This window comes from Eufriesea mexicana, unplaced genomic scaffold, assembly GCF_001483705.2.
Source record: "Eufriesea mexicana isolate 0111107269 unplaced genomic scaffold, ASM148370v2 scaffold4100, whole genome shotgun sequence".
In the NCBI taxonomy this organism is placed as follows: domain Eukaryota; kingdom Metazoa; phylum Arthropoda; class Insecta; order Hymenoptera; family Apidae; genus Eufriesea; species Eufriesea mexicana.
This window is the reverse complement of record NW_016912102.1, coordinates 1-27,805: the sequence shown is the minus strand read 5'-3', so window position 1 is coordinate 27,805 and position 27,805 is coordinate 1.

Genomic DNA, 27,805 nt, shown 5'->3' with positions numbered 1-27,805 from the left:
CCCCCCCAAAAAACTAACATTATGTAAGAATAATATAAGAATAATAATATAAGAAGAAAACCCAAAAATCCTGGGTCAGTTGTCATGAAGAAAGGAGACCTATTTTAGAATCCAAAACTAATTGACTCATTCCCACTTTCGCTAAAGACCAACGGTCATCTTCACCCCACACCCCCCAAAAGCTAACATTATATAAGAATAATAATATAAGAAGAAAACCCAAAAATCCTGGGTCAGTTGTCATGAAGAAAGGAGACCTATTTCAGAATCCAAAAATAATTGACTCATTCCCACTTTCGCTAAAGACCAATGGTCATCTTCACCCCATACCCCCCCAAAGAAATAACATTATGTAAGAATAATATAAGAATAATAATATAAAAAGAAAACCCAAAAATCCTGGGTCAGTTGTCAAGAAGAAAGGTATCCTGATGGAAGTGTTCTCTGAAGTGTTTATACAATAAGGTTTTTATCCTCTGTAGCAATAAATGGCGAGTTTCATTTTACCCAAACTTTAATTTGTACCTGACTCCATTTCTAATTTAACAATTTAATTAGAATTTAATTCAACAATAATTAACAAATTCTTTTATTTCTTAATAATTCTACTATATTCTGCTATATTTATTAAATAATTTTATTATTTTAATTTACTACACTTTATCATAAATTTGTGGAAGATTAGGCAAGGAAGACCACACGATTATGGTAGTTACAGAACCCATAATTCTCGATTCTAAAAATTATTGCAGTATTTCCTCTGTTTTGAAATTCATCTGTGTTCTTGTAATACTGTACACCTTCAAATCTCCAGTCTAATCAGCTAAATTTCACCCTTAATATTCCCCTTACAAGTAATTAACATCGAATATTAACAGTATTACATGTCTAATTACGTAAATTATCAACACATATTAAAATCGTGCGAAAATATGAACGAATTTATAAATCACTTTGGTATAAGAGTTTCGAATGTAATGCATGAAGCATAGAATTGTGGGTAAAATACAGATGTTCAATTCAGAGGGCTCATGTAAGACAACCTGGTATCAAGTTCCCCTTAATTGGAGATTAGTAGAAACTTCAGCTTTTCTAACAAGACGTTACATCCTTTCAGTTTAGCAATAAGAGCAAGAAGAGTAACAGGAGCAATGAGAGTATTCGTTTACTACAAGAACGTTTGATACTGTCAATATACTACGAGCTGACTATGCAACGTGACATCAGACTGCTTCGGTAATAAAAGGGCCAACAGCCAAACTTTATAAAGCCGGCAGGCTTATGGTCGACTTCGCTACTTTGACTGAATGAACTGATTAAAAGGTGACGGTGCAATTTATTCATGCTGTCACTCCATCGCAGTTGCGAGTTGGAGAGACGACACGCTACTTTTTAAGGGTGCAGGGAGGAAGCCTGAATACTCGCGAGGGCTACAGCTCAGGAGCTACATTAATTGCTATTGCCACTGCAATAATGGATTCCGTCGATTTCAAAGACCTGTAGGTGGAAAATTATTGGATATTAAAATAGGCAGAGAACTGTGATTTTTTCTTGTCTGTGAAAAACGCTTAAAATGTACTTATGGGGGTCTAAAATATAATTGTGGTGTCTCTTGAATGTAGTTTCTCTATTATTTATAAGTATACCTGGATTTCTTTCTATGTAGCATTTATTTACTCAATTTTTTAAATATATTTCACTTCTTTATGCGATTTCTTAATTATGTTTCTTTCACATGTTTTTCTTGCTTTTATATAATATTTTTACATCAAGTATTTTTATAAGTGCATAGAAAATGTCATGAAAATTATGTGAATTCTGTGTGAATATTTGAAACTCGTTCTCCTTTCTTAGATGGTATATTTAAAAGTGGTACTGCATTTATTTTTTAATTTTACCAAAACACGTATAGTACACTATATGTATTAAATGACTGTTATGTTGTCACAAATTTTATGATTTGTTGCAATATTATATTTAATTATGTATAATATTTAGTTACAGTACCAATATTAAATAGAATTTATTTATGACCCACATACACATTGTAATTATTTATCAAATAATGCACAAAAATGGAACAAATATTAATCTACAAAATTAACATATCAGAACGTTATTTTACATCTTTTCTATTACTATATATCATTTCATATATGCATTCAATTCCATATATATATATTGAATGATAAAAGGGTTTATAAGATTGTTGGATTTGTCTTTTAATGCTCTATAAGGATACCGTAAAAAATTATAGGGTGCCATTTAAAAAAATATAGCTGACCTCAAATTTTCATAAATTATATCAGTCATCATATTTTCTTCTGCACACAGTGCAACTTTGTTTCTAAAAGTTTTTCCATGGTGTCATAAATAAGGAGGAAATTTAAATTTAGGTGTTTCCATTTAAATGGCCCACCCTGTATATTGTAACATAATATTAAAAGTTGTCATAATGTACTATAATAAAATATTAATTTTATATTATACTATATATTATTATTTTAAACATCTTTAAAAAATATAAAGTTAAAAGATAATTATCTGTATTTATCTATTGTACAACATGTCACGAATATTGGCCAGGAAGATTGACCAAAGTTCACGGATATACTTCACGTAAGCGAGGTCGAGTGGAACTGCTTTTTAATGTACCAAAGGAAAGGAGATTACAAGGCTAAGAAGATTATCGTACATCCTTGAGAAATAACAGCCAGTATCGTGTAATATAACTTCAAGAATAGATGCAATGAAAAGGATGGATTAGGTAAAGGTGTATAGAGGAAATTGGAAGTTTGTAGCTGTATAACTCAGGTAAAGTGTATAGAGGAAGTAAAACTGATACTTTGTATCAGATGGACGAAAAATACAGTTGGTTAAGATGTAAAGTTTTCTTGTAAGAAAAATACATAAGGAAACAATATATACAAAGAATCTAGGATATCTTAGATATATATATCTAGAGAAGAAAATTTAAAATCTTCAAAAATATTCAAACATATTTGAAATATTTTCAGTAGTATAGTTATTTTCTTAATTTAAATAAGAAAATTAAATCATAAATAAATTATATTTGGTATTGCAATATAAATGAATATATTCTCAAAATTAATAAAATTATTTTTAGAAGTTCTATCTCCAAATTTTATTTCACAATTTATTAATTATATTTTATATATTGATTAATATTCATTTTTAGATGATAGTATTAAGGTAATTTATATAATAAATAGATTCCAATCTACTAGAATCCTAATTCAGATCCAAAAATCAGATGTATTTATTACACAATTAATATATTTCATTTTTAAATATGGATTAGAACTCTAACAAATCAAAATCTGTTTACTACATAAATTAAATTAAATTAAATAAACACTAGCATACACTAATATTATTATAAATAATATTATAATATTATATAATATTATTGAACAAATTAATTATGAAATAGTATTTGTTAAACTAATATATTATTGAATAAATTATTTATGAAATAGTATTTGTTAAACTAATATATTTATTGAAAAATTTATTTATTTAACATAGCTATTTATATTCTAATATTAATACATCTTGACCAGTGCATACTAAAGAACATTTGCAAGTTAGATATAATACAATTTTAAAAGAATTACAATAAACGTATATACAACTATATTTTGAAATACCAGAGAACATCTGTATACCTGTTACAAGCCAATGAAGCTCTCCGTATCTCTTAACAATGCAACAACAGAAAACCTTATCGTCTTATATTTACAAGACCGTATTCTCTCTACTTTTCTCGACAGTTCGGTTTGCTCATTAAATCCTTCTTACCTTCAGGTCATACAAGGTGAAACAAGGAGATGGTGCTTTTCCGTCGAGAAAGGAAGACTTTGAGGAATACCTGAAAGATGAGCTAACTAGTTACGAAGCTTTAATGAAATGAAGCGAATATTGAGCGAACGGCATTCAAAAGTCTTGGAATTAAATTTCGGGCTCTTGCCATGAACCCAAATTATCATCGAGGAAAAGTATATCTATATAAGTGGCCGAGTCTGCAACTAGTTCTGTATTATACCTTTTTATTTCATTTCGAAGGAGAAACACGTCAATTGGCCACTTCTGGCTATGGTTCCTTAAGGAGATTCTTTACTTCATGTACAGATAAAGGGAGATAATAAATTATATATTCAGAAATATCATAGAAAAGTATTAAAAAAGAAAGAAATTCGAGGACCACAAAAATATTCGAACTTATTATTATTTCAGTGTTAATTTATATATTAATATTTGTTTGTATTTATTTGTTTGTAGAGATAAAAGGAGATAATAAATTATATATCCAAAAATATCATAGAAAAGTATTAAAAAAGAAAGAAATTCGAGGACCACAAAAATATTCGAACTTATTATTATTTCAGTGTTAATTTATATATTAATATTTGTTTGTATTTATTTGTTTGTAGAGATAAAAGGAGATAATAAATTATATATTCAAAAATATCATAGAAAAGTATTAAAGCAGAAAGGAATACAAGGATCACAAAAGTATTCCAACTTATAATTATTTCTGTGTTAATTTATATATTAATATTTGTTTGTATCTATCTGTTTGTACAGATAAAAGGAGATAATAAATTATATATTCAGAAGCATTATAGAAAAGTATTAGAAAAGAAAGAAATTCGAGAACCACAAAAGTATTCGAACTTATAATTATTTCAGTGTTAATTTATATATTAATATTTGTTTGTATTTATTTGTTTGTAGAGATAAAAGGAGATAATAAATTATATATTCAAAAATATCATAGAAAAGTATTAAAAAAGAAAGAAATTCGAGGACCACAAAAATATTCGAACTTATTATTATTTCAGTGTTAATTTATATATTAATATTTGTTTGTATTTATTTGTTTGTAGAGATAAAAGGAGATAATAAATTATATATTCAAAAATATCATAGAAAAGTATTAGAACAGAAAGAAATATAAGGATCACAAAAGTATTCGAACTTATAATTATTCCTGTGTTGATTTATATTAATATTTGTTTTGTATCTATTTGTTTGTAGAGATAAAAGGAGATAATAAATTATATATTCAGAAGCATTATAGAAAAGTATTAGAAAGGAAAGAAATTCGAGAACCACAAAAGTATTCGAACTTATAATTATTTCAGTGTTAATTTATATATTAATATTTGTTTGTATTTATTTGTTTGTACAGATAAAGGGAGATAATAAATTATATATTCAGAAATATCATAGAAAAGTATTAAAGCAGAAAGGAATACAAGGATCACAAAAGTATTCCAACTTATAATTATTCCTGTGTTAATTTATGTTAACATTTGTTGTTAACTGAATAATTATTGATAGCTTATTATATATGTATCATTAATAGTTAAGATGACTTTATTTATTATTTTCTACGTATTCGAATAAAAAGGCGAAAAAATATTACAATTACATTGTTTGTGTCTATTAACTAATACAAAATTGATATTCATTAATTTTACATATTAGAATATAAAATAAATAAAATATCGCAATTGCAATATTCGTGTGTGCAAAAATAAAAAATTCTAATCATAATATTCGTTATTCAATTTTCATATATACAAATACTTGCAGGCATATATTTAATAATCTATAAACTATGTATTTATAGTCCCCATACTTCGAATTTCAATAAAATAAAATAAATAAAATATTGTAACTATAATATTCGTGTGTGCAAAAATAAAAAATTCTAATTACAATATTCGTTATTTAATTTTCATATATACAAATACTTGCAGGCATATATTTAATAATCTATAAACTATTTATTTATAGTCACCATACTTCGAATTTCAAATTCGTTTATTTTTCATAATTTTATCCATATATTCTCGAGACTTATATTTTTATTCATGTATAGTGTTATTTAAAATATTTCCAACATACGTATTATATTTGTTAAATGTTTGGAACATCGGGTACAAGTTTGTACACTTTGGTGAGCAATTGTATGTAATTCTCGAAAATAACAAATGCCCGCATCTGTATTGTAAACTTTGGGAGCTGTCGCTGTTCAAAACAGAACCATAATCGTTTCAAACTTTTATTGCAATCTGTGGACGCCACGGAACAAACATAAATGTCGTGCAAAACATGAAGGCATCCTAAATGAGACTAAATAAATGAATAAACAAATGAAAATTTCATGTGTAAATATACGAGTAGTATATTATTACGAAAATTGTGTAAAATAGTAGCCTGATTTTCAAAATTTGAGGTCCTAAGGCAACTGATGTACCTTCTAGACATCTTCATCAATTGATAGCAAATATGTAAATTTAAAATAATAGCAAATTTTCACGTTTGTATCGAAAATCATGAGACTAGTTTTTCTGTTTTAAAAATACCATCTAATAATTTCAAATTCCTGTACCAATCCACAAACAGCACGGAACACATCTATCATTCAAAACGCAACGAAGTTCCGAAAAATCCCTAACCAAATCTAAACGAATCAACGAAAAAAAATAGGAAAGAGTATAACGAATCTTCCTATACAAGCAAACAGACAGAAAACAAATAAACAAGTTGCCAAAAATGTACAGTCCTATGAACGAGACGAGGTACCAAAGGTGAAAAATGCTAATGATCAAGTTATGCTTCACTGTGCTTTTAATCGTTCAAATTCTGATGATTAAGTACTATTCCTGGCAAAAATTCTTAGCCAGGCATGATAATACGAAATTATTTAAAATTAATTTCTTGGATGTGGAATGATACAATATAAGCATGAAACGGGGGTGTTAAATCGATTTCATATAATGCAAAAATAAAACTAAAATAAATAAAATCTAGAAGAAAATAATTGAATTTGGCCCTAATAAATAAATTTGGTCCTAAATTTCTTAGAAACAGAACAAAAATAAATAAAATCTGAAAGAAAATAATTGAATTTGGCCCCAATAAATAAATTTGATCCTAAATTTCTTAGAAACAGAGAAAAAATAAATAAAATCTAAAAGAAAATAATTGAATTTGGCCCTAAATTTCTTATAAACAGAACAAAAATAAATAAAATCTAAAAGAAAATAATTGAATTTAACACTAATAAATAAATTTGGTCCTAAATTTCTTAGAAACAGAACAAAAATAAATAAAATCTAAAAGAAAATAATTGAATTTGATCCTAATAATTAAATTTGGCCCTAAATTTCTTAGATATAGAACGATACAAGCATGAAATGGAGTATTAAATCGATTTTATATGGACCAAAAATAAAATAAAAATAAATAAAAACTAAGAGAAAATAATTGAATTTGGCCTAAAACTTCTTAGGTATAGAATGACACAATATAAGCATGAAACAGGGTGTTAAGTGGCTTTCACACGAAGCAGAAACAAAATTAAAAAAAATAAATAGAATCTAGGAGAAAATAATTGAATTTGGCCCTAAGCTTCTTAGATACAGAATGATACAATATAAGTATAAAACAGAAAGTTAAATCGATTTCATATGAAGCAAAAAAAAAATTAAAAAAAATAAATAGAATCTAGGAGAAAATAACTGAATTTATTTCATATAATACAAAAATAAAATAAAAATAAATAAAAACTAGGAGAAAATAATTGAATTTGACCCTAAACAACTTACATCTAGAATCATACGATATAAGCATGAAACGAGATGTTAAATCTCTTTCATATGAAGCAAAAATAAATAAAATCTAGGAGAAACTAATCTAATATGATACTAAACTTCTTAGATATAGAATAATACGATATAAGCATGAAACGTGAAGTTAAATCTCCTTCATATGAAGCAAAAATAAATTAAATCAAGGAGAAAATAATTGAATTTGACCCTAAAGTCTTTGCCAGGGGTAGTAGAAGCCAGCATTGCGAGGAAATAGAAAAAGCCATAATGCACCACAGACAATATTGACTGAGATCCTCAAGAGAACCTTAAGTACCCTCGACAACAGGGCAAGTTGTTCCTGGAGCTGAAGAAAATGGACCAATAGCTGCAAGTCAGCTGACTGATCACGTGGAAATTAACGTAAACAATGGCATCTGGTCTCTTTGCGCGGTATCAGAAGGCGTAACCCATTTTTCGAACACTGCGGTTCCAAAGCTTCGCTCTATAGGATTAATGTACCACTGGCTAACACGTGCAGTGAAGTGTGCTTCAGGCCCAGTGCCTTTGGCGCAAAGACGTTTCGAAGCCGGTTTCCGGAGTGACGGTTCTCGGGCTCTTCTTCACCGTTTATCGTATTATTCGCCGAAATACGTACACTCCTCGGACAGAAAGGATCCTTTTCTCTGGCGTATCCCCTTCATGCTCGGCTGGACACACTGGTGCAATCCCATTCGAGCTCCAATCCCGTTGTCCGACGCGATTCGTATGCCGTGCGGATTTTCCAAAACACCGCCGGTGTATCGCTCACGAAAAATAGGGGACAGCTTTCTAAAAGAGGATTATTATGATTCAGCGCATTACCATACGGACTTGTACGCCTGTGCACCATGTGCACCGAACAGAGGACCAGAGCTACGAAACGTTCTCGGTTGCTTTTTGCCTCGATGCATCGAATATTCCCTGACTTCTTTGTTCTAAGGATTCCATTGATTTGTTGGTCGATAGAATTTATAGACTTCGAGAGGTTTCATCTGTGGCAGAACTCGTGGTGTAACAGGTACCTTCTGGCAACAGAGGTGTTTGAGGGATTCTTGCCTGCTTCGAATCGAAATTGCTCGCAAAGGAAAATTCGTGGTTGCTCATAGCTTCTAATACGAATATAAAGTCTGCAGTGACTCGACATCAGTGTTTAGCACAGGAACTCCTATGTCGAGTTACACTCGACGTTTTCTTGTTCTTTTGTAGGGGGTTCTCCTCCACGGTTGTTGAAGTCGGCTGGACCGCAGGTATGCTTGGTGTAGCGGTGTCGCTAGAAGGGATTGTTGCGTCCCGAACACTGCAACTCGCTCGTGGAGTTTCACGGAGTTGTAAGGCCCGCTACGCTGCTGCTGCAATGTTCCTGGGATGCGGCCCACTGTAACTTGATAGAGGTAGACCTGGTTAGTGTTGAACTGCAAGGAGTTCTATAGTAGTAGACAGTCTCCTGCGCTGAGTGTTGGTGGGTCTCGATTGCTGATGTTGTGGTCGTGATGGAGTTTAGAGAGAATCTTGATGTGGTCGTGATGGAGGTTTTACTGAGAATCTTCTTGTGAATGCCTTGTCGGTAGTTTTATAAGGATCGACTGTCTTCTCATTGGTTGGTATGATATTGGGGGTGTATGCTAACTTCAGCGTCTTTCGGTGGTGGTGGTTGTTTAAACATTTGGGTTCTTATGCCTGTCGTCTAGAGAATAATATATGGGTCCTTGTCACGGTTTATCCTATCGGTGGTTTAGGTGACGCTGAGCATGCGCAAGTGAAGGGACCCTTGCAATAGAGGCATAAAACAGGCTTCCACTTGACTTGGGACATTGCGGTCCTAGGGCCGCAACAGAGTATGAGGATGTTATCCTTTTGACTACTGGACTTAGATTAGTAAATTTTTTTTTTTTATACTAAATGACATCTACAACTAGCTTCATTGAGCTAATCAGCAAATTTGACGAATTAAAGATATGTCTTGCATGCGGTGTTGCGTCCCAAACACTGCAACTCGCTCGTGGAGTTTCACGGGGTTGTAAGGCCCGTTACGCTGCTATGGCAATGCTGCTTGGGATGCGGCCTACTCTAACTTGAATAGAGGTAGACCTGGTCGGTGTTGAACTGCAAGGAGTTCTATAGTAGTAGACAGTCTCCTGAAGACCCCTGGTAATTGGGACTAGGTATGAATTAATCAAATTTCTACTGCATCTCAGTTTCGTTTCACGGAATAAGTTCGTTCCAGGGAAAATTATATCGTAAAAACGAAACAGGAATATTCTTTAGTCTCACGTCGACTGCCGAGACTTTGGCTATTCTTCTAAAAAATCACCCAGTCCACTTTACTTTTATTGCATTCGTTGTATATGGTTTACAGCGCGGGAAGAGAAGATGATCGATGCATTCACTTTGGACCGCATTGTTGCGAGCTTGCAAATTTCCTTAGGGTTTTGATGCATACATATACTCCGCGGCGCTCGCCAGAGATTATAATTTGACCCTATTCCGTTATGTAGCAGATTACAGAGCGTGTGATTAAATGATTATTTTCCTGGCAATTTCGAGGCTTCTGGGGGTGAGCAATATCGCGTCAGATTGAATATGCACGCTCGTGGTAACAGCGAAACACCGTATTCCATATTCGTTTACTTAGCATCCGTACGAAGGAACATTTAATTATATTTAATAGTACATACGTGCTTTCGCTGAACGAGATAGGAGATGCGAGTAATACAGTTGCTCGTGATAGTGTTCCAATGCTGGTGTCTCAAACTTTTGACCAGTAAATACACGTGTTCGATTCAAACTTTCGAGATAATACTGCACCTGAAGTAACATAGCGTGATGAAAATGGGTAAAGAAAATTATGAAAATTCTGATAACAAATGCAATGTTTGTAGAATGTTCAATATGCAAGTATCATTTATTTGAATACTTTATAGATAACTTATTAAATTGTTTATTACTAAGTCATTTCGATAAATCATTATTTAGTACATTATTTATTAGACCATTTACTGAATTATTTTTAACTAAGTTATTTTATTCAATTCTTGTTTTCAGAATTATTAAATTATTATACTAAATTATTTGATTAGATTACTATTTTTAAGATTATTTACTTAACGATGTTTTATCAAATTTTTACATTAAATTATTGTTTCTTAGATTATTTACTTAATTATTAGATTATTATTTCTCATTTCTTTACTTATTATTACTTACTTAGATTATTATTTCTTAGATTATAAACTAAATTTTAGTTATGTTATAATATAATATAATTTTACTTATTATTATTTCTTTACTTAATTATTTACTTAGATTATTATTTCTTACATTATATAATAAATTTTGTTTTACCAAATTAATTTATTAAATTAATATTTCCTTGTTGATGTACTACGTTATTAACTAAAATGTTTTATTAAATGATTATTTTCTAAATAATGTCTAAGATTATTTACTAAATTGTTTTTTAACAAACTAGTTATTTAAATTATTATTTCTAAGATTATTTACCAATAGCATACAATTTAATCAAAGATTGACTTCAATGAACAGTGTCATCAGTATATTCAAAAATATCAGTATACCAATATAAATAAACGTATTTTGTCATCATGATGGCAATAAGATTACTATTCCTTATATTATTTACTAACCAATGTTTTAACCAATTATTGTATCAAATTATTATTTCCTAGATTATATACTAAATTATGTTTTATTAAATTAGTTTATTAAATTATAATTTCCTAGATTATATCTGTTATTTACTAAATTATTTTTTAACAAACTAGTTTGTGAAATTATTATTTCTAAGATTATTTACCAATAGCATATAATTTAAACAAAGATTGACTTCAATGAATAGTGTCATCAGTATATTCAAATATATCAGTATACCAATATAAATAAACGTACTGTGTCATCATAATGGCAATAAGAAAATGTATTATACATAGAATTTATCTGCTTAGAAAAATTCAAGACCTTTCATAGATCACCTAGCAGCAACTAGATCACACTTTGACATAGAATAATGAAAAATGAATCGTTTCAATTAAAATCATACAGCGTTGAAGCTAATTACTTCATCCGAATATTTGATTCAAAATCTCATTAAAAATATACATTTCTGACAAACTTTGTTCTGTATAATTACCATATGTAATTACCTACCATAATTATATCCTATGTAATTACCTTCAGAGGAAATATTCGAATAGTTATACTTAAAAACGCATTTCCATTCACAAATGAAAACATTTTCCAGTGACGAGTTAACTCGTCATGCTTGTTTAAAACATATATCCCTTCTTTTCCTTCCTTTTAAATTAGCAGACAATAAAAATGTTGTTGAACATAGGTACGAATGACATAAATTTATTTGACTTTATTCGACAGTGATTTATGAGAATGGCACCCAAGTGTCATCCTAGTCACCTAAGAACGAAGGATGTCATTTTATTTTCAACACGAAAACTTACGGCGTGAACTGAACAAAATGAAATTTTTCCACTAAAATACAGTGTCGTCGAATATTTTGATATTTTGTTATGGTTGTAATAAAACCTATAAATAGCGTGATTCACCAACTAATGAGTGACCTACATGCCGACAAGGTGAGAAAAAGGGAGTAGTTGGAAACAGTGAAAAAACCTTTTATCGACTGCATGGACGCTGGAAGAAGGGAAAAACTACGAGGATAAAAATGTTTGTAGTTATGTGGATACAGGGTGATTCGCACAACTCTTTCATGCCATAACTTCGTGATCGGTGCAGGAACAAAAATGTCACAGAAAATAGGTAAACGGTTCAGAGGTGAAAAATATACAGAAATTTGTAAAACATTACTTTGTTTCTAAACTTCTGTCGGTAAATGTATATGTGCAATTTACAATTGCATTATGTTTTTTAATGGACATGCTAATCTGTTCTTTTTTTTCATAGGTCGATCCTTTTTGATGCTCAGTGTAAAAAAATATTGAGAAACAATGGTGAAACAATGATTAATTATTACATTGCTATTTTTATTTATATAATTATTAGTTACAGGTACATGTTAATTATCCAGGCACTTTTTAAAAATATTTAGATTGAAAAAGACTTATATTGATATATAATACAATAAATCCATTTCTGTACGTTAAATATTCCTAATCTGATATTATAGTAAACCTAGTGACGTTTAACTACATAATAGTTAAAATTTAAATACCTAACAATAATCCTATCACAGTCTAAATAATTTTTAAACTTAAATTTTTAAACATTTTTAAACTCTTAAGTAACAATTCAAACAATATTAATTTTAATTCTAATATTTATAATTTCTTTAACTGCATAATAGTTAAAATTTAAATACGCAGCAATAATCCTGTCACAGTCTAAATAATTTTTAAACTTTAATTTTCAAACATTTTTAAACTCTTAAGTGACAATTCAAACAATATTAATATTAATTCTAATATTTATAATTTGTACACTATTAATAAATTATAATATACTAATATTTTTACTAATATATTTATTTTAATATATTATATTTTCTATTTATCTATAAATTATAGTAATTCTAATTCTAATAAAGGAAATTCTGATTCACAAAGCCAATTTTTCAATTCCATTTTCTCTAAAACTTTCCTCCTATTTTTTCATTTACAGGTCATTTAGTGATCATGGTTTACCATTGAATTATAAATAATTAGATTATATCCCCAAATATTTTACATTAATAAAAGAAAAATTAGTAGAATTACAATATATAAGCTGATAAATTGTAAATAAATAAATATTGAATCAATCAATTGAAGTAACCCTACATAATTCACCCAATTGTACTCAAACTCTTATGAAAATATCAAATCCGACAAATCTAATAATAATAGAAACTCGATATCAAATAAAATAACAAATCTACCGAAAAACCAATACTCCAGAAACCAATTTGAAATAATAAAAGCCACTGTAAAACTTCAAACTTCAAACTATGTATCTACCAAACACGAATTTCTAGCCACGGTTTGACAGTGTTTGGGAAAGTTTGCGAACATTTGCCGAGTATCTCCAACAAACGAATGCTCACGTGGAAAAAATCTAGTCGACAAATCCGTAGAAAACAGCTTGGTTGACAATTATTGACGTCACATAGTCATTCCTTTCTGTCAAACGCAAACGAACAGCGAGTTTTCTTTGATGTGCCGCCATTGCTTCCAACGTAAGCAAACGTTCCCGATGGCCCCCGATTGTTTGCTGTCCGTGCACGTTTCGCGATTCCAACGTTAAAGCAGATTCGCGTTAGCGAGCGTTAGCAAACGTTCGCAAACACTTGCGAACCAGTAGACACTAGGCTTCAGAGGCGCCTCAAGCTGGAGGAAACTTTGTTCGGTCCTTGGATGTTCCCGTCGAGACAGAGTGACTTTGATCGAATTAAGTGAAGCGTTTTTTCCAATAGCGGAAAGTTTGCGAGATAATTGCATGAAAACACCGAGAAGAGACACTTTGTATATTGAAGTTTTATCGATTATTAAATTTACATTGAGTTCGGATGAAAAATTCATTAGTATCCTTTGTAAAATGAAATCAAATTTATTAATGAAAAATTGATAAAAATTTTGTAATATATAGCATAGATTTATGAATCGCATGTTCTGTAAAATAAATAACTTCTTTTTCATGGTAAACATCTTGAGAGGATGATGTAAAAGATATTTTATTGCTGGGGTTAGTATAGCTATAGATTATAAATTAATTAATAATGTCATTAATTATTATTTTATTTCTTTTTGTGCAATATGACTGTACCATTGAATGGAAATGTACCGTGATGGATTCGTCTCGACACATATTGTATCACTATGTATATAAAAATATAGAGCACTCCATTTAAAAAAATTAATTTCAAGATTAATTTGATTTTTGATATTCTCCCATGGATAAAACAATTTTTCGTACCTTTTGTCCTTTTTGAGATATGCAATCCTATTCAAATAGAATAGACACGCACACACATACACAATATGTATGTGTAGGTACTTTTTGAATTTCGTTTAAATATTGCACATTTATTTTATTTTATCTAATTAATGGAAAACAGGAAAAATAAATGTTCAGATGGAATTTGCATAATATACAATGCTCCCAATTACTACTATTTTCAAAGTTATTTAATCTTTGAATATTTAAATATTAAATACCCTTTCTTAATAAATTTCTGAACCAAGAATACTTTTTACATTTTAATATTTGTGATTTGCATAAATTTTGTTTATATTTAATATATATTTATTATATATTAAGAAGATAATAGATGCTCCCAATTACTAGTATTTCCAAAGTTACTTAATCTCTGAATATTTAAATATTAAATACCCTCTCTTAATAAATTTCTGAACCAAGAACATTCCTTACATTTTAATATTTGTGATTTGCATAAATTATTTTATTATTAAGAAAATAATATATAATTAATATATATTTATTATACATTAAGAACTTTCTCCAAGTAATATTTGCGATTATAGTAAATTATTCCCTGTACCTAGATCAACTATATGTAAACGCGAAAAACTATCCTCAGAAATACATCGTTTATTCAACTTGCAATACTTGTTGCAGCGAAGAATAATTAAACACAATAATAAATAACAGCATCATTTAACCATTATCCCCAGCACAATCCTCTTTTAATAACCTCGTTAACTTGTTACATAAATACCCCTATCTCCTCGTCATAAAAATAACAATCTCCGTTCCCATGATTAATCCATAAATACAATTTAACGTCCTCCAGAATCTTCGAAAAAATTCGATAAAAGCGCATAATCTCTACTAAAGCCGCGTATTGTACTCGCGGATTTATAAATTCGAAGATAGAAAAATTCGGACAATAATAAGCGAATTCCGTTATTTAAATTGGGACTCGAAATTCGTTGTTTTTTCGATAACCTAAATTCGTAAGAGGATTTCTTCCGAACACGTTGAAGCTTTACATCATAATCGGGGTCTCATAGAAATTCGAAGCGAGGCACGATCAATGAAGATTCTGGGTGGCATAAACGTGCCAGAGAATCGTGCTAACTGGTACAGGGAACGTGTCAGATATCTGTTTTGGACAGGCAGCAGAATCCTTCGTCTCCTTAGCTATCATCCGTGCTAATTGGCTCCTTGTTTTCTCGAATCTCGGCTTCCATTGACTGCCGGCGAAGACCGCACATGCAATGCACCTAAGAACTACCTTCACCACGATGACAGGGTTATAGTCAAACCGACTTCCTGACCTCCGACAATCGAAATTCGATAACAAGCAAGAATTAAAGTAGATATTTCTTTAGTACGTTAATACTAGAACTACCAATCCAGTGAAAAAGACTGGTCCCAGAAATCTCCTTCTAATAATTGCTAAAAACATACACCTGCTTTTAAACAAATTAATATAGACTCACATCGAGATAAAATTGTAATTAATATATTTATTTATATTCAATGAGTCACTGAAATTATTATTACCTATGCCCGCCATTTTTGAACACCCATTAAAAATCGGTAGTTCCAGTGTTAAAGACTATGTCAATTTCAGAAAAGGTTAGTAAAGTTAGTTTTCTATTGGAAATGATAGTATTAAATTTGGAAAATAAGATAAAATAAAATTAAAACTTATTTACATGTACAGTTGAAAAATTTGTATTGATAATATTGTGCAAACAATATGACACGTGTAGTAAGAAGGAAATTCCAAGATTATATCAGTAAAATTAGAAGATAATTCAAAGATACAATATTTACATTATGTTTATTGGAGATATGGACCGTGGTGGCGCTAGTGAGTTAAATGGAAAACGGTCTTAAGGCTGTCTTAAATTACTCATCCATAAAATTTGTAATAAAACAATAAATTAAAGAATAATTATAATATGAAAAGTTATGGTTCACATCCTTTTTAGCAGATATCGTTAAAATGTTTGGAATAAAATTTAATTTTCCTTTGAGAATACATACTATAGAAAACAGCTTTTATAAGGACCTCTACTCGTTTCCTTTTGACTTACTGTTTCAAATGTATTAAATTTAAAATATAACATGTTGTGATTAATATGAGATTAAGAAATGTGTTTATTTTCATTAAATTTTGAAAAGGAATTAAATTTTTCTTTAGAAGTGTCATAGAAAGTTGTCTCTAACCAGAATTTTTACTCATTTTCTTTTGACTTCCTGTTTCAGCATCAGGGATACTAAATTTAAACAATGACGCGTTAAAGAACATGTTTTCATTTTTATAGTAAATTTTGTGGAACAATTTGAGAAAAATTAGGATTTTCCTTAAAACGAAAATTATAAAATTGTAAATATCAATTCTTGTCAAGTACTCTATAGGGTTGCTTATGATTTTGTATTTAGAAACTACTGTTGCGTCCCAAACACTGCATCTCACATGTTCGGAGTTTCGCGGAGTTGTAAGGCCCGCTACGCTGACGCTACAATCTTGAAGGGATGCGGCCTACTCTAAGTTAATTAAGCTAGATCTGGTTAGGGTTGAACTAAAGAGTTCTGATGTGCGACTGTTCTCTGTCGCTGAGTTTGATCGTGGAGGGTTTGCCCTGGCTGCTTTAGATTTGAGATAGAACTCCTCGTTCGACTCCTATCTCGGTGGGTTTATAAATTCGTATGTGTTCTGGTCGATGTGAAATGTAAGTGGTGAATGTGTCTTCCCATTGGTCGTGAATTACGTTGAGATTGTGTATTAGCTTCGACGTCTTTCGGTGTGGTGGTGGGTATTTAAACAAATTGGACCAATGCCCATGGTCTCGGGGGTGATTTATTAACCCTTGCTAAGGTTAACCCAAGTGGTGGCCAGGTGACTATTAGTGTCCATGAGTCAAGGAACGCTAACAGTAACGAGATAATAAAAATCCCCAAGTTGAAACTTTTTTGTGAATTTTATTAACAAATTTTGAAATAAAAATGAAATTTTCCTTTAAAAATGTGATTAAAAATGTGCTTTTGATAGCTTATCTATGGGTCTCTCTTTAATCACAGATGCGTTTTCTGTATTTAAGCAGTTAGGGAAAAAGTAAATCATAATTATGCACTTCTGTGTTTGATATATTCATGGACTATAGTGTTGCTGTACTATTGTATAATAATATCCAATAATAGTTAGGAATAAAATTAATTTAGAATAATTGGAATAGAAAAATAGTATTTAAATTCAATAGTTATAATAGTATAATTTAATAGTTATGGATTATAATTATGTACTTCTGTGTTTAACATATTCATTAACTATAGTGTTACTGTACTATTGTATAGTAATATATAATAATAGTTAGGAAGAAAATTAATTTAGAATAATTGGAATAGAAAAATAGTATTTAAATTCAATAGTTATAATAGTATAATTTAATAGTTATAAATTATAATTATGTATTTCTGTGTTTAACATATTCATGAACTATAGAGTTACTGTACTATTGTACAATAATATATAATAATAGTTAGGAAGAAAATTAATTTAGAATAATTGGAATAGAAAAATAGTGTTTAAATTCAATAGTTATAATAATTATATTAGTATAATTTAATAGTTATAAATAATAATTCTGTACTTCTGTGTTTAACGTATTCATAGACTATAGTGTTACTGTACTATTGTATAACAATATATAATAATAGTTAGGAACAAAATTAATTTAGAATAATTGGAATAGAAAAATAGTGTTTAAATTCAATAATAATAGTTATAATAGTATAATTTAATAGTTATAAATCATAATTCTGTACTTCTATGTTTAACATATTCATGAACTATAATGTTGCTGTACTATTGTATAATAATATCTAATAATAGTTAGGAACAAAATTAATGTAGAATAATTGGAATAGAATAATAGTGTCATTAAATCCTTTCATTCATTGATTAAATTGAATTCATCTATCATTTGCAATACAAAATTGATGTTCAAAGAAACAAGTATGTACATATTTTATTCGCCAATAGCATTTAAAATTTTAAAGTCACAAAAATATTAATTTTATTTCTGTTTAGAATTTTATGTCGATATTATTATAAATTTTATATTAATTCATTGACTAATTTATTTTAGAAAATTATTGCAGGTGAAATAATATACTATGGAAAAGTATAACGTTCATTATTTATGTCAGGTGTATCAAGGCAAGTATATGTTTCCTATACCAAACGCACATGTCGACGAAATTGAAATCACCCCTTCAACCACCAAGTATGCAACCCTCCAAGCCACGTGCATATCTAAATTGAATTCTCAACTGTGTTCCTGGAATGTATAATATTCTCAAAATTAATCATTTATTCCACACGACTGAGAGCTACGAAACCCTTGAAACCAACCGCTTAAAAGTGTTAGAAACATACTGAATCATTCTGATTTATGCTGGAAACGCGTATCACTACAGGTGAAATTCTCATGAGAAGAAAATGGCTGCGCGATATTCAATTTTAGATATTCTTGAAGAAAATAAAGATAGTAAAAAAATACTATTATAGTATGAATCTTATAAAAAGTAATTTATTACTCTATACAAATATTGATAACTATTGTAAACATCGTTAATAAATATTAAACATTGGTATTAATAAATCAAACGAATTAAAGCATGAAGTATTGTAAACCAAAATATTTGATAATTTGGAAATTTATGGGAATTTTTATTTTCACTCTTATTCTTCAGTTAAACTGGTAAAAATTATTACACAGAAAGAAATATTAATTGGAAAATATAAATATTTTGTAACACGTAATATAAAAGACTTTATTTCCAAATAAAGTGATAATGTTTTTAAAAATTAAGAATATTATTAATTCTCAATATTAATAACAAAAATCTTATAGCAAAAACCTTAATTACTTTTATTTAATTCATCAAGTTCTGAAAATTAATTGAATTCTAATTAAAATGCAGAAAATATTTTCTTGAAAATGCGTTGAATATGGAAATTTGGAATATTATATTAATATTGTACTAAATATAGAAATATTATTTTCTCTTCTAAACAGTCAGAATACATTTGATATACCTTCCATAGGATAGAATAAAAATAATTATAGAATAAAGATAGTTATTTCCTTTTCCCCATAATCCCAATATCTATACTATAAATAATAAAAGATATAGCTAAAATAAAAATTTATAGTTTATTTATAGTTATATAAAATAAAAATGTATAGTCTCGATATAAATAAAAAGTATAGAAATTTATGAAATTGTCATATCCGACATAAATGCATCTGTTTGGTCAAAAAAGTTGCTCAAGATACACACCCATAACTTGCAACAAATTTTTGCGACGACATCTTTATAGCTCGCCCGTGTGCAATTACTATTTAAACATCGAATCTTCTTTTATCAGTATCGTAAATAAAAATCTTGACACTTCTGCCAATATGCTCTTTCTTCTATTGTCATATTTCCGATATGTCGCAATTCTTTAACGGAGGATACACACTCACGGACGAGACGTGAATCGGCAGAAAAGAGTTTCATACGTGCTGACGCCATACAGTCGCCCGTGTCGATTTCATACGGCCCCCTCGTTACCAAATTTATTTCAGCAAAAAGACATTGCGAATCTTTTTCCAAGCAAATACGTACGACAGATGATGGTGATGGTTATTACGTTCTTTAATTGACAATTTGTCTTCTTTTTGCAATTATTAGATATTTTAGGAATTTTTCCATAATACAGGAAGAAGTAACGAAGCTAGTTAATGTAAAAGTTATGAAGAATATCGCGACTGATTCATATGGCAATTAAATCGAATCAATTAAATCGAATTTTTCATATTATAAATAATATTGTTTACATATTTATTATATTATTTTCTTATTTATTTATTTATTTATTTTTTGACCGTCGTGGGTTTGTTCTGACTGCTTTGGATTAGAAATGGAACTCCACGTTCGAATCCTATCTCGGTGGGTTTATAAATTCGTATGTGTTCTTTAATTGACAATTTGTCTTCTTTTTACAATTATTAGATATTTTAGGTATTTTTCCATAATACAGGAAGAAGTAACGAAGCTAGTTAGTGTAAAAGTTATGAAGAATATCGCGACTGATTCATATGGCAATTAAATCGAATTTTTCATATTATAAATAATATTGTTTATATATTTATTATATTATTTTTGTATTTAAATAATGTACGAAATATTATATGATAAATATCAATACATTTATATTCTGATAGTATAATATATGATACGTATAATAGAATAGTTAAAATATTCGACAAGAATTATTCTTATTTATATAAAAAATATTATTTCATACTTCTTCGACATCTTGCAATAATTGTATTAGGTATGTTAATTTTGTTATGCATTTCTTTAGATTATGTATGATAATAACATGCATTTTATTGAATAATTCTATAAAAATAAAATCGATAAGACGATTACTTACAAAGGGCAGACACGATTTTTTCAAAAGTCACGTAATTAAGATAATTAATATCTTTCAATCTATAAAAGGATTTTTGAGAAATTGATTTTAGAAATTAAGTAACAGCAGAGATTTCTCAGCTACTTGGACCATTATATGAAAGAGCACAATTAATGAAACGTAAGATTAATTTGAAAATAAACTTGTCATATTTTTATATTTCATTAAGCTCAAGAATCATATTTTATGAAACTGTCCTTCTCGTAAACTCGCTTAATCCACTTCTGAGAGGAAACTGTAATTTCGAATTTAATTATAAAAATGTAATGCAATTTATTAGAATTTATTTTTATTTACAACAATAATTTATAACTTGGTGTCACAATTTTACTAAATCTAGGCTCCATAATTATTTCGTGTATTTAAATAAAATTTGGCATCTTAAATTTAAGATTAACATAAACAAAATAAACTCCTCTCAATTAAAAAGTAATCCAAAATAAAATTTCCTACTTCAAAAATAGATGCAGTTCTACGAAATTGGGAAAAATTTGTTACTATTAAAAAAAAACCTCCAAAAAATACATTAAAATATTTTGCACTACAATGACAAGTTTAACTCACCACATACCCTTCGTGTGAAATCTCACGACTATAAGCAACACTTTTCACCTGACCATAAGTATATTTTACATATTTCAACATAAATAAAATTCGAAAAATTTCTAAAATTTGTATTCAGCCATATTGAAAATGGAATAAAAGTATAGCGTTTAATTAAAATTAAATACTTCTTCGATGTACAATTTTTTAACTCAAATATTTATGCTAGAATTATTTAAATATTCGTATTCGCTCCAAGAAATAATTTTGGTAGAAAACACAGGTTTTTAATTAAAAATTGTAAATATTGCTCAACAACGAAGACGCATTGTTCTTTTATGTTGTGTTCCATTTTTAATAACCCTGAACTGTCCGCTGTAATACTGTCTTCCTTCTTTCGTTGGCAATACCTTATGATGTAAAATTCAAATCTTGTGTAAATTTTGGAACACCCTGTATTACTTAAAAAAAGAGTGAAGAAAATCGATAAGATAAATTCATAGAGCTGTCATTTTTTAATTTACCGATATTTTCTGTTTTATTTAGTACTAGTTATAGCTGTACTCATACTTAAAGGGAATCTTGTTGAATTTCTTATTTATGATAACAGGAAAAGCCTATATCACAAACACCATGAACATCGAATTTTTAACAGGTTCTTCAGACAACCACATATAGCTCCGCCAATTTTCCATATTTCTTAACAAAAAATACAATGCATGTAGTCGAATACTGTACAAATAAACCCCATTAATTTTAATACACAAGGTCTCCATGGTTCCTCTCAATAATTTTTCAAAAATATTGAAAAAATCAAGCAAGATAAGACAAATTTATAGAACTGTCATTTTTAAAATTACCAATATTTTTTACTTTATTTAATATTAATCATAGCTGTACATACACTTAAAGGGAATGCTGTTGAGTTTCTTATTTCTGATAACAGGAAAAGCCTGTATCACGAACACCATGAACATCGAATTTTTAACAGGTTCTTCAGACAACCACATATAGCTCCGCCAATTTTCCATATTTCTTAACAAAAAATACAATGTATGTAGTCGAAAACTGTACAAATAAACCCCCATTAATTTCAATACACAAGATCTCCATGGTTCCTCCCAATAATTTTTCAAAAATATTGAAGAAATTAAGTAAGATAACTAGGAGATCTCCTTAAATCGATGTGCAAGAGGAAATTAATTACTCTAGAAAATTAATTATTTTTCGATAAATCGAAATTTAATAAGATACGAAACATGGAGAACGTTATATATCAAGGGAACAAACGAGCCGGCAAACATTACTTCATTACTACTTCCTGTACTTGCAGCTTTCCATGGCTCGTGGAAGGAGATATGACAAGTGGCCTGAATGGGATTATCCTGAATAAACTGGGGAAGTCAAGTTCAAGGGAGATGGTGAAATTATTCCGAGTTCCTTTCCCCAGCTGGCCGCTTTTCTGCACATGTATACCGAATGTCTGTCCCCGTTTTTGTGACATTCGCGAAGATTAATATCTCCGTCGGTGCTATTAATATCGTTAAGTCGAGAAGAAGAGGCTCGCGAGGCAACTTTAACTTCGCAATTTATCGGCTGGACTGTCACGATCATCGTTTCTTCCTTGGTTTTCATATTATCAAACGGGACAGAAGATGAAAAGGAAGGAAGTCGTTCGAACTTGGAGAAAATTGTCCGGACTTCGGCCACTTGGGGAGGTTTGGAACGAATGAACGAAGGAAACCCCTTTTTTCCCCTCACCAATACCAGAGTACATATGTACGTGCCATTCGAAGGTTAAATCTCTTTCTTGAAGATATGTAAGTACTTCACTCCGGAATTTATTACAATAGTTTGTGCTTGATAAGTGTGTGATTAATTTATTATGGAGTAATTAATGAAAATAGGGTGTTCTTGAGTACTATTATTTTTTTTTCAGGAAATAGTAGTTAATTGTCAAATATCCTTAGATAATGTTATATTTTTACAGGTGTATCATATGTATAGGTACGTGTATATTTTAGTTGCACGTGACACGAAAATAATTTATTTAATTGTTTGTACGATAGGATTCTTGCTTTATATTATACTTGATACATGTAATTAATTTGTAAGGAAATAATTAATGAAAATTTGATACCTTTGGATAATGTTATTTTCTTTTTATATAGCATATGTATGTACAAGTACGTGTATTTTATTTATATATTATTCAATGGAGGTCATCCTTTCCATTTGATACACATATAATTAAATAATTTTCGTTGTCATGCAGTAATTACTGAAAATGTAATACCTTTGTATAGTGTTCTCTTTGTATATAATATATGTACGTACAAGTAAGTGTATTTTATTTGTATATTATTCAATGGATATCTTCTTTTCCATTTAATATACGTATAATTTGATAATTGTGATTGGCATACAACAATTACTGAAAATGTAATACCTTTGTATAGTGTTCTCTTTGTATATAATATATGTACATACAAGTAAGTGTATTTTATTTGTATAATATTCAATGGATATCTTCTTTTCTATTTAATATACGTATAATTTGATAATTGTGATTGCCATACAACAATTACTGAAAATGTAATACCTTTGTATAGTGTTCTCTTTGTATATAATATATGTACGTACAAGTAAGTGTATTTTATTTGTATATTATTCAATGGATATCTTCTTTTCCATTTAATATACGTATAATTTGATAATTGTGATTGCCATACAACAATTACTGAAAATGTAATACCTTTGTATAGTGTTCTCTTTGTATATAATATATGTACGTACAAGTAAGTGTATTTTATTTGTATATTATTCAATGGATGTTTTCTTTTCCATTTAATGCAGGTATAATTAGATAATTGTGATTGTCATGAAGTAATTAATGAAAATGTAATACCTTTGGCTAATGTTATTTTCTTTGTATGTAGTATATGTACGTATAAGTACGTGTATTTTATTTATATATTATTCAATGGAGGTCTTCTTTTCCATTTGATACACATATAATTAAATAATTTTCGTTGTCATGAAGTAATTAATGAAAATGTAATACCTTTGCCTAATGTTATTTTCATTCTATATAGTATATGTACGTACAAGTACGTGTATTTTATTTATATATTATTTAATAGAGGTCTTTTCTATTTAAAGCACGTATAATTAGATAATTGAGATTGTCATGAAGTAATTAATGAAAATGAAGTATACTTGTATCATGTTATTCTTTCTTGTATTATTACAAATACGTGTATATGAAAACGTAAAAAGAATATAAAATTTTTAAATAATATAACAATGTAAAAATTATAAAAATGATATAGCATAATTAATTCATATTTCATTCCAGGATAAATTTAATTTCATATAAAACGATTCTCAGAATGCAAAAATATATGGTACATAGAATTTACCCTGTATTCAAAGTTGAAACTCAATTCTATCCAAATCAACCTGGAAAAATATAAAAGAGGAATAATATGGTTTAAGAAATTTATATACTACTCAAAATTAAAACCAAATTCTACAGAAAATAAATTTAATAGTAAAAAGAAAATACAATATGACTCCCTTATATTATATCAAAAAATAAAATAATTTTCTAAAAATATTTAACTAAAAATTATACATCTACAAAATTTGATATAATATTATAAATATTATTACGAAAAAAGGAATTATTCCACGAACGAAATAATACATTTAACATCCACCAAAATTCCAACTGCAGTCATATTCCTAGAATAATTCCTAGTATAATTAATATAATCATTGTTATTAAACAACTGGATATCTCTAAAATAATTAATACCAGTCACAGAAGTTTATATTTACAAGTATGTACATAACTTTTTCCTAATCCGGAGATTAACCTAATTTCCCGTCGTTTGCAAATATAATTCCAGAAATGCAGGAAATTTTCATCGAAATCGAAGAAATCGAATTCCCGACCCCTCTTCATCCATCGATCACAATCGATACACGGAAAATTCTATAACACGAGGCGTAGAAAGGCCACAAACGAGCCGTTTGCGATTTAAGCACACACGCAACGTCCCTGCATTCGCACTGCTGCATACCCTATGCAACGAGCTCGTGGAAAACGTATGCAAAATTCGGGACATCGGCCAAAAAATCCTCATTGCCATTTTTCCACTCGCGCTTCCGGCTCCCGAACTCTTCAAAATCGCTTTGCCAGGGAAATTAGAATATTTTGCGGAACGCTGGATTACCCTTTAAAAGCCAGGATTTCGTGAACCATCGAATTGCGGCGGATTTACATCTGCAAGTTCGTCGAGCTTATGCTTCTCCCAGATTGCCAGGTATTCTTATTCTTATTCGTACTCTGCTCTATTATTGGGAGAGGTAATGGTCTGTTACGAGAAGAAAATCAGGATTTCATTATGGCGAGAATGTGTTTGCTATAAGAAATCATTGTTATTTTCTGAATACCAAAAGAAATTGTATATATATAGAAAAATTAGATATTTAAATATTTAGATGTAAAAAGTAAATAAAAAATTGTTGTTTTCTAGAATTATAGTAATTTCGAATATTCGTAATATCTTTCTTTGTTTATTAAAATAAATAGTGCTCGCAGAGAACAAACATAAATCTGTCCTGAAATGTAATACGTGTATGAACAAATTAATAATACTCAAATAATTTCAATGGAGTCGAATATTTAAATATGAGATATAAAATTAATTTCAGAAAGGACCGTGTTTTTGAAGTATAAATATTTAAAAACGTAAGAGGACAATTATATTTGGAACAATATGCAAATTCATTGAAATACGAATAATTTCACAGTATATTTATTACGTTCATAAAAATTCTAAACGTGGATAAGAGTCCCCTTCTGCCCAAATATTCAATGCAATTTTAATTCACAGGAACAATATAAACGGCACTGCAGTTAAAATTTAATAGGATAAAGGATATTCAATTTGTAATAAAAATTATTATTAGAATTCGTAAAACGAAAATGATATTAAAATTGGTAGCACGGAAATAATTCGTCATTATTATGAACCATCGAGTACTCCAAAAAGAGGAAAAATATGTACATATAAATAAAGACCATTATGACAAATGATCTTAAAAAAGGACATTTGAAAATGTCAAGGAAGAAAAGAATTTTCACAGGATTTTCACACCTGACACAACGGGCCAGATTATTTTGCGCAATTTTTCAAAAGCACAGTGACTATGTAGTTATTGCGCTTTTATACGACGGAAGTTAACCGTGTCTCTATATTTTTACTGCTCTCTTCATTCTTTCAAATAGATTATAACTTTTTATGGGAGTCTCCCATTTTGTATCACTTTTCCTCCAGCAAAATGCACCGTTACACGTTATATCTTCGCATATTCAAGTACGATTTCTTCACACATGTCAAATTACTTCGTATCTTATTATATACTCACGATAATAGAAGAGAATCAACGTATATATGAAAGCTTAATACAGTAATAATATTCTACGATTCGCGAATAAAATTTTATAAAGTATTATTCACAATGTAAGAGGGAAACTAAAAACAATTGAATATAAAAATGAACCCAAAATTGTATAATTATATAATAATTATACAATAATTACAACCAAAAATTGCGAGAACCGATCGAGATTTAGAAAAATAAGCCAGGAAAGTCAAACGAAACAATAACCTTCCGCGACTAGTCACATTCGGCACTATTTTTCCCAACCGATAGGTTAAAATCGGGAAAAAACAGGCAAACTAAATAATACACAGATCACTGCACATAATTAGATTTGGAAATCGTGAAAATCAGAAGAAATTCAGAAAATATAAACGATGAAAAGACAAATTATAAAACCGATTTCCGCGCCCTGGCATATTCGGCAAAATTGTCACATTCGGCACTATCTTTCATAAACGATGCGCTAAAATCGGAAAAAAACCGGCAAACTAATTAAAACCCAGATCACTGCATGCAATTAAATTGGAAAATCGTGAAAATCCGAAGAGATTCGGATGATATAAGCCATGAAAGTCAAACGACGATACAGATTTCAGAGGCCTGTCAAATTCGGCACTATCTTTCATAAACGATGCATTAAAATCGGAAAAAAACCGGCAAACTAATTAAA